Below are 14480 nucleotides of genomic sequence, written 5' to 3'. Positions count from 1 at the left end.
AAAAATCATTTTAAACCAAAGAATAAAGTCATACATATCAACACTTAGGTTGCATGACCATATGTAAACTTCTAGCAAGAAAAACTATGCATCCTTATTCCTTACTAGGAGTGTGGGACTGCTATGTTCAAACAACTAATGTCACTAAATAAAAATAGATCAAAATACTAAAGCTTTCTCCAGTTGCTGGTGCAAACTCCATCAATACAAACACTATAAGAAAAATCGCGAATCGCGATGGATATTAATCCGTTGCAAAAACGCGACGGATATTGTGACCGAATTGCTCCCATTGCAAATTTGCGACGGAAAAGGTGACGAAATTAATCACGAATCTTGGGGCAGAGAGAAAATAAAACCCGCGAAATATTGGCGGCAAAATATTCACGACAGAATTTACGACGGAATTTAGTTTCGTCATCAATTTCGCGACGAAAAAGGCGACCGATTTACTTTCCGTCATGAAATAGCGACGGAAAGTGCGACAGACTTTTGTGCGTCAGGAAAAGAAAGAGTTGTTTGTGTATTGACTAAATATTGCCACAGAATTAACGACCGAATTTATTCCATCGCAATATTTTGTTTCTTAATTTTATTTTCTTCTACATATAATTGGTGTCGTTTTTAAAACCAACTACAATAAAATTTAAAATCAAAACCCTAAGGATGTTTGGTTCATGGAAAATGTTTTTCAAAGAAAAATATTTTCCTTAAAGTGGAGGAAAATGTTGTTTTTATGATGTTTGGTTCATGGAATTCATTTTCCAATGGAAATTGGAAAATGAATTCCTCAAATTTGAGGAAAACAAAATCCTTAGTTAAACCAAGGATTTTGTTTTCAATGGAAGATGGGAATAAAAAGTGATATAATTTGACTATTTTACCTTTATTTTCTTTCTTAATTATATTACTCTTATTAATTTGTAGGGACATATAGGTCTTTATACTCGTTATTCTTTACAATTCCAAATCTAACCAAACAATAGAATTAGTATTCCTACTAATTCTTTTTCTATCGACCAAACAATGAAATTCATCTTCCTAGTAATTGTTTTTCCATGAAATTTCAATTTCACTTCCTTTAAAATATTTTCCGCTAACCAAACGAGCCTCTTAAGAGAATGCTACTCTAAGTTTCCACGTTGACGCAGCCCTCGCAGAACGCAACTCCCAGTCCGTGGTCGCAGTAGAGCGCCGTCGCCGTCACCTCTAATTATTTCAGCTTTGAGGACTTTAGATTTGGCTTAGCTTTTTGTCTAGACAATAGGGGATCGATCAGTATTGTATAGCAGTTTCTATGGGATGCCTTTGTTTTTCTCTAGTGAATGGGCTTTGGTCCATTTAAATGCATGATATTATTGAAGATGTTATGGATTTTGATGACAATAGAGTAGGGAATTGTAATGCACAAGACATTTTGAGTGGTGATATGATTGAAGAATATGCATCCTGATTGAAGTTCTAATCATTTAACTGATTCTTTTTGAGAGAGATAGAGAGTGGTCTTGTAAAGATCACTTGTTATCTTTACCTTCTTCACCAATGTCTGTTTTATCAAATTATCTTTTAGTCTTTCACTAAATGCTCCTATTAAGGTATTAGGTTTGAAGTACTTCTAAAACATTCTTGTGTAGTAATTAAAAGTGTAAATGGATAAAAATAAAAACTCACTTTATGTAGGTAGGCCAGCATTGAAGATTTCACAAAATAAATAGGGATAATATGGACATGACATTAGGAGGAGTTACGTTGCAACTGGGTGATTAGATGAGTAAATTGGGAACTTTCTTGATTCCATTTTCCTTTTAATATACATTACTTTGAAAATCATGATAATATATGTGAATGTATATATATATATATATATATATATATATATATATATATATATATATATATATAGAGGCATCTATAAATGAGTAATTGAGTAGCATTATCTATTTTATTTAAATCAAGATAATGAGACACTAACTATGTTTGGACAAACTAGCTGTAAATGAAGAAGATATAAGACCTGGAACTTATACAATTGATGATGTTGTCCTTCCATTGCCGGGGTAAGGATAAAGAATTAAACCTTAACATGGTTCGTTGTGTGTGTGTGTGTGTTTTTTTTTTTTTTTTTTCCTTAAGTTGTAATGTTACAAAACTTGCATTTGATTTTTTTTTTTTAATTCTTTTCTTATTGCAGGTCAAGAGTAATTTATCCATCTAATGATATTTTTATTGATGTATTTTTTATATTTGTTCAGTTCTTCTGATTGTGTTCTTGCTTTCCTACAGAGCATGGAATTGACTAGTGAAGCTGTTGAGTTCCTGAAGGGCATCTTTAGTACATGTTGGATCTGGGTCTCTTCTGTCTATTCATCATTACTTCTTTTTGTCAAGTTTAGTGACTTTGGTGTAGGTTTTTTTTTTTTTTTTTTTTTTTTAATTTTTTTTTCTAAGAACCTCATGCCATACATGTTTGATAATGTGGATCGATGATGTATTATTACTTAAACTTAATGTGGATTGATAATGTTTTAGAATTTGGTTGTTTTTTAGAACTAATTGTGTTTTAGTATGTCATTGTAGTTTTATATTAATATTTTAAAACAAATCTGTTTCCAAAATGCGACGGAAAAAAATATGGTGACGGAATATTCGTTTCCAAAATGGTGATGAAATTAGCGTTAGAATAATTTCCGTTGCCAAAGTGCGACAGAAATAGTTCCGTTGCAAATTTGCGACGCCTTATTCCGTCGCGTACAAAAATACGACAGGCTGATAGAAGACGGAACGGATTCTGTCGCAACATGTGATTCACGACGAAGTTTGATGTTTCGCGACGAAAAAATTCTGTCACGATTTTTCTTGTAGTGAAACCTAGAAAGAAAAATGGAGGAAAAAAATGTGGTCTTCGATCAGGGAAAATAGCCGGTAACCACATTTACACCATTAATAATTCAGGGGAGGGGCAATATATGTCAAGTTTTGAAAATTGAGAGGCAACATTTACACCACTAATAATTTAGGGATGACATTGATAATTGACATATTTGTGAGGAGTATAAATTACAATTTTTCCTAAAGCTAATAGTATATCTGAATAGTCAAATAGATGAGATACTAGTGGTAGGTGTTCCTGGTACTCAGCGAACTCCTCCATGGTGAAAGTGGGAAGACTGAACGCCCCACGCCACCCGCGGTTTCTGTGGCACCGCATGTGCCCAAACATCGCCTTCTCCATCGGGTACCTGGTGCCGCAGATATCACACGAAATCCCTTGCCACTTGATCGCCTGTTGGAGGGGCAATCTCCCCACTCGCCACCTCATGAATCGGCACCGGCTCAAGTGGCAGCGTCGCATCACTACCTTCCACCCCTTCCATCGCATCAGACACATTCTCCAAGGGTGGCGATGAATCCTTATCCTTCGCCATAACCATTTCCTCATCCCGATCTTCCACGGGTGGAGGAACCGGTTCTGGCTTGCGCTGCCACCATTACACCCTCAATCACCTGTTGGGAACCTCTACTTCCCTCTCCCATGGAGGAAGAAGCGGCGAGGGTTTCCTTTCCAGAAGCCATTGGAAATTTAGGGCACAAAAGAGGCATGGAATGAAGAAGAGTGGAGTTGAGTGTAGTAATGAGTGTGGAGATTAAATGGGAGATCGAAATGAAATATATAAAGCGGTGGGAATGAAATTAAGGACGTGTTTGTTTGATTTTAGGCGCATATTTTTTTTAAAAATATTTTTTGTTTTTTTTTTTTTTTTTTTTGTAATTATCATATTTTGGTGGTGAGCGGGATACGTTACCTTAACAGAAAGGGTGCCACCGATTGATTATGTGAATTCTTCAGAGGTTGTGGATGCTCGTGCGTTCCACGTGCAGTAGGTTCAATTCAAGTGTTGTTGATCGAGCTGGCTTAAGATATGAAATAACTAATACGTCCTTCTACGGCCGTAACAAGCTTAAACCCTAATTAATCTTGTTAATTGGGCCGAAGTGTGGAGATCGATCTCAGAGCGTTGGATTTCACATTTAATTTGTCGGATTTATCACCAAGCGTGCACGTCAATCACTGTATTAGTCATTTTGATTACATTTCATAGTGGATTTTCACGGCTCGGACGTGAACTCCTTTCTACCAAGAGCTATCAAAAGAAGCCAACCTCGACCTATGTGGGCTGTCCGCCACGGTTATTTGTAAAACGGGCCAGGTCCGACCCGACACATTTTTGTATGCAGTGTTGGGAACATGAACCTAACCCATATACTAGCAGGCTAAACAACTCAACCCGCCAAACTTAGGAAATAGAAACCCTTATGAAAAAAAGTAGCTTATCAGAGCTCGCCACTTCAACGAGTAAAATTTGGGAGTTTATTTTTATTCGCCAAACTTAGGAAATAGAAACCCTTATTTCCCACGCACCTCTACACTAATTATATATTTCAATTCTCCCAATTAACCTCTACACTAATTAGAATATATACTTTTCACTCTTCTTCCTCAGCTCTACTCTGCTCCTTCCAATGATGAGTTTTCTGAGTAGCAGGAGCATCTGGTTAAGCCTAAAGTGGAGCAGCTAAGCTAAGAGGGATAGAGTGAGATCATCCAGCAGCGAAAGGAATTCCTTTGCCGTTTCGGGGAGTTTGTGCGTCATTCGTGTTTCGTGCGTGCGTGCATGCATGGTGTACGTGTTTTTATATTTTACATATTTCTAGTCTTCTCCATTGGTTTTTAATTTTATTTTAGGATTAAATTTTATATCAAAAACATTAAACCTCCTATATTTCTCATGTAATTATTTTGACTTATGATGAAAACGATTCAAACTACTTTTTGTAATGATTATTATATTCAATATGAAAATTGCTATAAACATTTGTCCAATTTTAGTTACATTTTAAATTCATTCTAGAAAAATATCATACTATATTTGATTGTACTTTTAATTTCTCAAAATGGTAAAAAGAAAATTTGAAATTAAAAATCTATATATTTTCTCATTTAACTCTATTTTAATGAAATAGCCGATTAATTTTATTTAAATTTGAAAAATATTATTAATATCAATTTGATAATCAATTGTGACATTATTTTAAGTTTTTGTATGAAATTTTCAACTTTAAAATAATTATTATCACACACAAATGTTTTTTTTAGTACTATCATTTTTTTTTTATTACAAAGGTAGTGGGATACCCACATATACAATCTACGCCTACACATTTTTTTAGTGCTATCATTTTTTTAGAGTAATGTTATACCTCTCTCGTAATATAAACATCGTTATGTGAAAATATTTGAATGGTCTGATTACAATATATTCTTATTTAATTTGATTAATAAGTAGATTCATTTTTTAAACACAAAGAAGGGTCGACCTACTCAGAATGATCAATAAATAAAAATAATTTTATTGTCATGTCATCGGGAAAAACAACAATATTCATTATTTTAATATTATTATATAATGCCGTCGAATTTGTTAGGCTCAAGCCTGAGCCTACAATTGGCATGACATTAAGCCTTTTTAAAAGCCTGTTTAATATTTAGGTCAATAAAAAGGCTTCAAAGTAAGTTCTACTTTAAGCGGCAAATTATGGTCCACACAGTGTTATGTGGATCATAACAAAAAATACATTTTTAATATACTAAATGTACATTATTTTACAATATAAAAAATGTGATCCACACACCTTGTGTGGACCTGATTGACTTTATGCCTATTAAAGCCTACATGTTAAAACTTTAATAAGTATATCTAAATAATTTAAGATATATACATAATACAAAGCATAATAAGTACATAACTATATCACTACAATGCAAACATAATAACATTAAAATATAAAATAAAATAAAACAAGTCATGATTTCAACATGCTCAGCTCATTAACTTGTTTAGAAATAAATTGAATTGTATTATTGTTTGTCAGTCTAAATAATTCAGGGGTGACATTGATAATTGGTAGATCTGTGAGGAGCATAAAATACAAATTTTCCTAAAGCTAATAGTATATCTGAATAGTCGAATAGCCACCATTACACCCTCAGCTACTTGTGGGGAACCTCCCTCTCCCATGGACGAAGAAGCGGCAGGGGTTTCCTTTCCTAAAGCCATTGGAAATTTAGGGATCAAAAGAGGCAAGGAATGAAGAAGAGTGGAGTTGAGTGTTGTAATCAGTGTGGAGGTTAAATGGGAGAACGAAATGAAATATATAAAGCGGTGGGAATGAAATTAAGGACGTGTTTGTTTGAGTTTTTAGGCGCGTAATTTTTTTTTTGTAATTATCATATTTTGGTGGTGAGTGGGATACGTTACCTTAACATAAAGGGTGCCACTGATCGATTATGTGAATTCTTTAAAGGTTGTGTCCGCTCGTGCGTTCCACGTGCGGTAGGTTCAATTCAAGTGTCATTGATCGAGCTGGCTAAAGATATGAATTGAATAATACGCCATTCTACCACCGTAACATGCTTAAACCCAAATTAATCTTGTTGGGCTAGAGTGTGGAGATTGATCTCAGAGCGTTGGATTTCACATTTGTTGGATTTATCGCCAAGCGTGCACGTCGTCAATCACTATATTAGTCATTTCCATTACATTTCATTGTGGATTTGCGATGGATAGATCTCGAAAAAATTCGCGATTTGAGAAAAAAATTGTCCAAAACGGACAACCGAGTCAAAAGTTATGCCTTCCCGAACTTTTAACACTTTACAATGAAGTATATATATATATATATATATATATATATATATATATATATATATATATAATATATATAATATATATATATATATAAACGGCCGAACCGGCCGGCTAGGCGGTCTAGGCGGCCTCCTAGACCGCCTAGCCGCCCAGCCGCGGAGGAGGCCGATTCCGGCCGAATCGTCCGCGGCAATTTTTGAAACACTACTTAAACTTTATGTGGATTGATAATGTTTTAGAATTTTATTATTTTTTAGAATTAATTGTGTTTTAGTATGTCATTGTAGTTTTATATTAATATTTTAAAAGCTCATATTACTATTTAAAAATAATAATTATAAATAAATTTTTTTAAAAAATAATAAAAAAATGTGATAGAATCGCGACAGAATATGAGTTTTGCGATGGAATATTTGTTACAATAAATGAGACGGAGTTGAGACGGAAAACAATTCTGTTGCCAAAATGCGACAGAATCGTGACGAAAAAAATATGGCGACAGAATTAGTGTCGGAATAATTTCCGTAGCCAAAGTGCAATGGAAAAACTTCCGTTGCAAATTTGTGATGCCTTTTCTTTCGCAATATTACGTGACGGAATTATTCCGTCGCTTACAAAAATACAACAGGCCGAAAGAAGACGAAACGAAATACGTCGCAAAACGTGATTCGCGACGGAGTTTTACTATTTTGCGACATAAATCCGTCGCTATTCGCAATTTTTCTTGTAGTGAAACCAAAAAAGAAAAATGGAGGAAAAAAACGTGGTCTTCAATAAGGGAAAATAGCCGGTAACCACATTTACAGCACTAATAATTCAGGGGAGGGCCAATATATGTCATGTGTTGAAAATTGAGAGGCAACATTTACACCACTAATAATTCATGGGTGACATTGATAATTGGCAGATCTGTGAGAAGCATTAAATACAAATTTTCCTAAAGCTAATAGTATATCTGAATAGTCAAATAGCCACCATTACACTCTCAGCTACCTGTTGGGAACCTCCGCTTCCCTCTCCCATGGAGGAAGAAGCGGCAGGGGTTTCCTTTCCTAAAGCCATTGGAAATTTAGGGCACAAAAGAGGTAAGGAATGAAGAAGAGTGGAGTTGAGTGTTGTAATCAGTGGGGAGGTTAAATGGGAGATCGAAATGAAATATATAAAGGGGTGGGAATGAAATAAAGGACGTGTTTGTTTGTGTTTAGGCGCGTAATTTTTTTTTTTTTTATTATCATATTTTGGTGATGAGCAGGATACCTTAACTTAACAGAAAGGGTGCCACTGATTGATTATGTGAATTCTTTAAAGGATGTGCCCGCTCGTGCGTTCCACGTGCGGTAGGTTCAATTCAAGTATTGTTGATCGAGCTGGCTAAAGATATGAAATAAATAATACACCCTTCTACCACCATAACATGCTTAAACCCTAATTAATCTTGTTGGGCTGGAGTGTGGAGATCGATCTCAGAGCGATAGATTTCACATTTGTTGTATTTATTGCCAAGCGTGCACATCGACAATCACTATATTAGTCATTTCCATTACATTTCATAGTGGATTTGCGATTGATAGATCTCAAAAAAATTCGCGATTTGAGAAAAAAAAAATTGTTCAAAACGGACAACCGAGTCAAAAGTTATGCCTTCCCGAACTTTTAACACTTTACAATGAAAAAAAAAAAAAAAAATATATATATATATATATATATATATATATATATATATTTGTTTATTTATATATATATATATATATATATATATATATTAAACGGCCGAACCGGCCGGTTTGGCGGCCGCCTAGACCGTCTAGACCACCTAGCCGGTCTAGGCGGTCGTGGAGGAGGCTGATTCCAGCCAAATCGTCCGCGGCCGGGCAGCGACTAGCGCCTAGGCGCCGATTCTCGATTTTTGCAACACTACTTAAACTTATTATGGATTGATAATGTTTTAGAATTTTATTATTTTTTAGAATTAATTGTGTTTTAGTATGTCATTGTAGTTTTATATTAATATTTTAAAAGCTCATATTACTATTTAAAAATAATAATTATAAATAATTTTTTTATAAAAATAATAAAAAAAAATGTGACGGAATCGCGACAGAATATGAGTTTTGCGATTGAATATTTGTTGCACTAAATGCGACGGAATTGAGACGGAAAATAACCTTGTTGCCAAATGCGACGGAAAAAAATATGGCGACAGAATTAGTGTCAGGATAATTTCCGTAGCTAAAGTGCAACGGAAAAACTTCCGTTGCAAATTTGTGACGCCTTATTCTGTCGCAATATTATGTGACGGAATTATTCCGTCGCGTACAAAAATACGATAGGCAGAAAGAAGACGGAACGAATTCCGTCGCAAAACGTGATTCGCGACGGAGTTTTACTATTTTGCGACGGAAATCCGTCGCGATTTGCGATTTTTCTTGTAGTGAAACACAAAAAGAAAAATGGAGGAAAAAATGTGGTCTTCAATAAGTGAAAATAGCCGGTAACCACATTTACACCACTAATAATTCAGGGGAGGGGCAATATATGTCATGTGTTGAAAATTGAGAGGCAACATTTACACCACTAATAATTCAGGGGTGACATTGATTATTGGCAGATCTGTGAGGAGCATAAAATACAAATTTTCCTAAAGCTAATAGTATACCTGAATAGTCAAATAGCCACCATTACACCCTCAGCTACCTGTTGGGAACCTCCGCTTCCCTCTCCCATTGTGGAAGAAGCGGCAAGGGTTTCCTTTCCTAAAGCCATTGGAAATTTAGGGCACAAAAGAGGCAAGGAATGAAGAAGAGTGGAGTTGAGTGTTGTAATCAGTGTGGAGGTTAAATGGGAGATCGAAATGAAATATATAACGCAGTGGGAATGAAATTAAGGACGTGTTTGTTTGAGTTTAGGCGCATGATTTTTTTTTTTTTTTTTTTTTTTGTAATTATCATATTTTGGTGATGAGCAGGATACGTTAACATAACAGAAAGGGTGCCACTGATTGATTATGTGAATTCTTTAAAGGTTGTGTCCGCTCGTGCTTTCCACGTGCGGTAGTTGTGCAGTTGATATTTGTATTATTAGGTATTTTTGTTTTCCTTGTGCAGTTGGGATTAGCAACGTAATTTCCATTTTTCAGCATTTGAGAAGACATGACTTGAGTATCGTAAAATTGAAATTACTAAAGGTAGGGGCATTCCGAGATACGAACTTAGGACCTTTCGCACCTAAAACGAGAATCATGCCACTAAACCAAATTTCGAAATTAATAAATTTGTATTATTGGGTATTTTTATTTTTCTTCTGCATGCAGTTGAGACTTGTATTGTATTATTGGGTATTTTTGTTTTGCTTTTGCAGTTGTGTTTTTCAGCATTTGAGAAGACATGACAAGGAGTATTGTAAAATTGAAATTACTAAAGGTAAGGACATTCTGGGAATTAAACCTAAGACCTCTCACACCCAAAGCGAGAATCATACCACTAGACCAAATGCCCTTGTAGTTTTTGTAAATGTTTCATATAATCACTCTGGATGTTGTTTCTATGTCAGATTGTAGGGAGTGGGGTTACCCGGCAAATTATCCTATAGACCCGAGTCCAAAACACACAATTTTACATACTCTGTTCTAATGTACTTAGTTGAAAAACACACAATTTACATACTTTGTTCTGATGTACTTAGTCGCTCGCTTACTTTTGTCAAACTGGAGCAATAAAGAAATGAGAATATGGCATTTCAAGAATCGAACTCAAGACCCCTTACACCCAAAGCAAGAATCATACCACTAAACCAATTGCCCAAATTAATAGATTTGTTTTATTGGGTATTTTTGTTTGTCTTGTACAGTTGAGATTTGTATTATTAGGTAATTTTGATTTCCTTGTGAGTTGGGATTAGCAACGTAATTTCCATTTTCCAGCATTTGAGAAACATGACAAAGGTAACGTAATTTCCATTTTCCAGCATTTGAGAAACATGACAAAGGTAGGGAAAGGTAGGGGCATTCCAAGAATCAAACTTAGGACCTTTCGCACCTAAAATGAGAATATTTTTGTTTTTCTTCTGCAATTGAGATTTGTATTATTGGGTATTTTTGTTTTGCTTGTGCAGTTGTGATAAGGGGATTAGCAACGTAATTTCCATTTTTCAGCATTTGAAAAGACATGGCAGGAGTATCGTAAAATTGAAATTACTAAAGGTAGGGGCATTCCAAAAATTGAACTCAGGACCTCTCACACCCGAAGCAAGAATCATACCACTAGACCAAATACCCTTGTTGTTTTTATAAATGTCTCATCTAATCAATCTGGATGTTGTTTCTATGTCGGATTGTAGGGAGTGAGGTTACCCGGCAAATTATTCTATGGACCCGAGTCCAAAAATACACAATTAACATACTAAAAGTTCACAATTCTATTTTTTGTCCTAAATTTATCGATGTTGGTGGCATCATGAGAATTGAACTTAAGACTTCTCACGCCATTTCATTATGAATACATATGTGGATCCGTTCTAATGTACTTAGTTGCTCGCTTACTTTTGTCAGGTGTTAACTGGAGCAAAAAAGAGATGAGAATAGGGCATTCCGAGAATCAAACTCAAGACTGCTCGCACCCAAAGCGAGAATTGTACCACTAAACCAAATGCCCAAATTAATAAATTTGTATTATTGGGTGTTTTTGTTTTTTTTTTGTGCAGTTGAGATTTGTATTATTAGGTATTTTTGTTTTCCTTGTGCAGTTGGGATTAGCAACGTAATTTCCATTTTTCAGCATTTGAGAAGACATGACATGAGTATCGTTAAACTGAAATTACTAAAGGTAGGGCAAGAATCATACCACTAGACCAAATGCCCTTGTTTTGTAATCACTCTGGGGGATTTTTCTATGTCGGATTGTAGGGAGTGGGGTTATCCGGCAAATTTTGTCCTAAATTTATCGATGTGAAAATTGAACTTAAGATTTCTCACGCCCTAAGCAAGAATAATACCACATCACTTTGTTGTGTAATATTTTTATAATTATGAATACATATGTGGATCCGTTCGAGACCTCTCGCACCCAAAGCGAGAATCATACCACTAGACCAAATGCCCAGATTAATAGATTTGTATTATTGGGTGTTTTTGTTTTTCTTGTGCAGTTGAGATTTGTATTACTAGGTATTTTTGTTTTCCTTGTGCAGTTGGGATTTGATAGGAATATTTTTGTAATAAAGTTTTGATGAGTCAAATGTACTTTAGATCCTATTAAAATTTAAGTCTTTAGTACAAGCATCATGAATCAGTATATCAAGTCAGCATGCAAAGGAAAGATTACCACATGAAGAACAAAATTAATTTGAAGAATTAATTTTGGTCCAACAAGTATTCATCCGGGAAAAAAGTATTAAACAATGGCGTTACAACAAATGATTAGATGAGCCTAATGGTGAAATGGTAGAAGTCCTTACTCATAACAATCACACTTGATATCAATTCCCTCCTAAGGTCTTATTTTTTCCAAGTCAGAATTCGAAGGAGCACAATGTTGTTCAACAAAGAAGGACTTACTTTTTTTTCCAAGTCAGAATTTGAAGGAGCACAATGTTGTTCAACAAGGACGATGTGTCAAAGGAAATTAGAAAAACACGATGTATCATGTCAAACAAGTAATAAGTGCCGAGGTCAAACAAGCCAGACCCAAAGGAGCACGATGTCTGAACAAGCAAGATGTGTCCAAAGGAGCATAATTTTGAAACAAGCACAATGTGTCTTTCAAGAAGCAAAATTTGACAAAGAAGCAAGATGATCAGAAAATAGATAAATTCGAAAGAATTTACTTTGATTCATCCCAGGTGCCACAAGAATCCAAATTGCCTGAAGATATGATCAGAACGGTGGAAAATTTATGAAGGCATGGATAAAAAAAAAATCTTATCCTAGAAATAAATTCTATCAGAAAGATTTATTGCAAAGAGACGTTGGAAATTCAAAATTGGCAAAGATAATAATATTTTAGAAACAACTTGAAAATCAAGTTGAGATAAAATATTATCTTGTCAGGCAAGTTGACAATCAAATCAAAATTGAATATCTACTATTGTCAACAATATTAGGCTGCAAGATTCAAATTTGATTTTAATTATGGAACTTTAAATATGGAACTTTAATATTTTATCAGATCTACGATCGATAAATATGGAACTTTAATATTTTAATTAATTAATTATTTATTTATTTATTTATTTTGATTTTGATTTCAATTCCTATTTATTATCAAACAAAGAAATTCTTTCTACTTAAACTTATTATCATTGTCAAGTATTTGATTTTCATTATCATTTCAATTCCAATGTTTGAACCAAATGAACTCTTAGTTTGGACAAATTTGCTTCGCTTAAAAATAAATAAATTTCAACTAAGAATATTTAGGCGAGAAAAATATTCTTTCTATTTAAACTGATTAACATTATTAATTATTCAAAAATGGAAAAAATTCAGTTAAGAAAGCTTTGGTTGGGAAAACATTATTCAAAAAGGGGAAAAATTCCAGCTAAGAAAGCTTTGGTTGGGAAAACATTATTCAAAAAGCGGAAAAAACTGACACCGGAATTTGATCGGGGTTTTGAACCCGACGTGAATCGAACACGCAACCTTCTGATCTGGAGTCAGACGCGCTACCATTGCGCCACGGATCCGGATTGAGATTGGCTGGACTACAAATTTATATGTATATATCTTCTATCGTTTGTTTGTTTTTCTTCAACGAGTACGTAAGACTTATTCCACTAAAATCATATTTTGAGTAACATACTATTCTCTCTCCATATTTGTATTACATTAAGCATCCCTCCATTGATCCAGGTTAGGAGCGAAGTCTTAGGTGATTAACAAAATACAAAAAAAAAAAAAAAAGACATGTAATTATATGAGAAAAGAATAAGGTGGAATTTTCAAATTCTATTGTTTGATAAACAGAAAAAGAATAAGGTGGAAGCCAAACTAGTGGTGCTGTCAATTTTTTTATTATTATTTTTTTTAAAGATAAAGTTATTAAATATACAATTTTTTTCCTGTACATTTCCAAATAGTAAAAATCTGAAAAGTCCTCTTTCTTTATGTAAACGAACAACAAAGGCTACTTGCTCAAAAAAATCATTTTAAACCAAACAATAAAGCCATACATATCAACACTTAGGTTGCATGACCATATGTAAACTTCTAGCAAGAAAAACTATGCATCCTTACTAGGAGTGTGGGACTGCTATGTTCAAACAACTAATGTCACTAAATAAAAATAGATCAAAATACTAAAGCTTTCTCCAGTTGCTGGTGCAAACTCCATCAATACAAACACTACAAGAAAAATCGCGAATCGCGATGGATATTAATCCGTTGCAAAAACGCGACGGATATTGCGACCAAATTGCTTCCGGTGCAAATTTGCGACGGAAAAGGTGACGAAATTAATCGCGAATCTTGGGGCAGAGAGAAAATAAAACCCGTAAAATATTGGCGGCAAAATATTCACGACAGAATTTGCGATGGAATTTAGTTACGTCATCAATTTCGCGACGGAAAAGGCGACCGATTTACTTTCCGTCATGAAATAACGACGTAAAGTGCGACGGGCTTTTGTGCGTCAGGAAAAGAAAGAGTTGTTTGTGTATTGACTAAATATTGCCACGGAATTAACGACCGAATTTATTCCATCGCAATATTTTTTTTTTAATTTTATTTTCTTCTACATATAATTGGTGCCGTTTTTAAAACCAACTACAATAAAATTTAAA

At 34.4% G+C, this 14480-nt stretch overlaps 1 non-coding gene across 1 annotated transcript; it reads right to left on the bottom strand.

Moving 5' to 3' along the window:
- Positions 1-13313: 13313 nt before the first annotated feature.
- On the bottom strand, positions 13314-13385 carry TRNAW-CCA. Its single transcript has one exon. It is a non-coding gene; the product is annotated as a tRNA-Trp (tRNA).
- Positions 13386-14480: the final 1095 nt, after the last annotated feature.

This window comes from Ipomoea nil, unplaced genomic scaffold (genome assembly GCF_001879475.1).
Source record: "Ipomoea nil cultivar Tokyo-kokei standard unplaced genomic scaffold, Asagao_1.1 scaffold3169, whole genome shotgun sequence".
Lineage (NCBI taxonomy): Eukaryota > Viridiplantae > Streptophyta > Magnoliopsida > Solanales > Convolvulaceae > Ipomoea > Ipomoea nil.
This window is presented reverse-complemented; position numbering and strand designations above follow the sequence as displayed.